Source organism: Otolemur garnettii, unplaced genomic scaffold (assembly GCF_000181295.1).
Source record: "Otolemur garnettii isolate 467f Iridium unplaced genomic scaffold, OtoGar3 scaffold00020, whole genome shotgun sequence".
Classification (NCBI taxonomy): Eukaryota; Metazoa; Chordata; class Mammalia; order Primates; family Galagidae; genus Otolemur; species Otolemur garnettii.
This window is the reverse complement of record NW_003852415.1, coordinates 20,710,391-20,711,041: the sequence shown is the minus strand read 5'-3', so window position 1 is coordinate 20,711,041 and position 651 is coordinate 20,710,391. Positions and strand designations below refer to the sequence as shown.

Below are 651 nucleotides of genomic sequence, written 5' to 3'. Positions count from 1 at the left end.
GGTGAAGGAGCTGGCAATGTACAGATGTGCGGGGGGGCGAAGGAGCTGGTGGAGGACCAGATGTGCAAGGGGGGTGAAGGAGCTGGCAATGTACAGATGTGCGGGGGGGCGAAGGAGCTGGCAGAGGACCAGATGTGCAAGGGGCGAAGGAGCTGGCAATGTACAGATGTGGGGGGGTGAAGGCGCTGGCAATGGACAGATGTGCAGGGGGCGAAGGAGCTGGTGGTGGAGATTTTCAGGGGGCGAAGGAGCTGGCAATGTACAGATGTGCAGGGGGTGAAGGAGCTGGCAATGTACAGATGTGCAGGGGTGTGTGTAAAGGAGCCGGCGGTGGACCAGATGTGCAAGGGGTGAAGGAGCTGGCAATGGACAGATGTGCAGGTGGGTGAAGGAGCTGGCGGTGAACCAGATGTGCAAGGGGCGAAGGAGCTGGCAATGTACAGATGTGCAGGGGGGCGAAGGAGCTGGCAATGTACAGATGTGCAGGGGGGTGAAGGAGCTGGCAGTGGAGCAGATGTGGTGGGGAGTGAAGGAGCTGGTGGTGGAGATGTGCATGGGGGTGAAGGAGCTGGTGGTGGAGCAGATGTGCAGGGGGTGAAGGAGCTGGCAGTGGAGCAGATGTGGTGGGGGGTGAAGGAGCTGGTGGTGGAG

At 60.7% G+C, this 651-nt stretch overlaps 1 pseudogene; it reads left to right on the top strand.

Moving 5' to 3' along the window:
- The first annotated feature begins 373 nt into the window (after window positions 1–373).
- The window catches only part of LOC111724173, a 33,296-nt pseudogene continuing 33,018 nt past the window's right edge, over window positions 374–651 (top strand).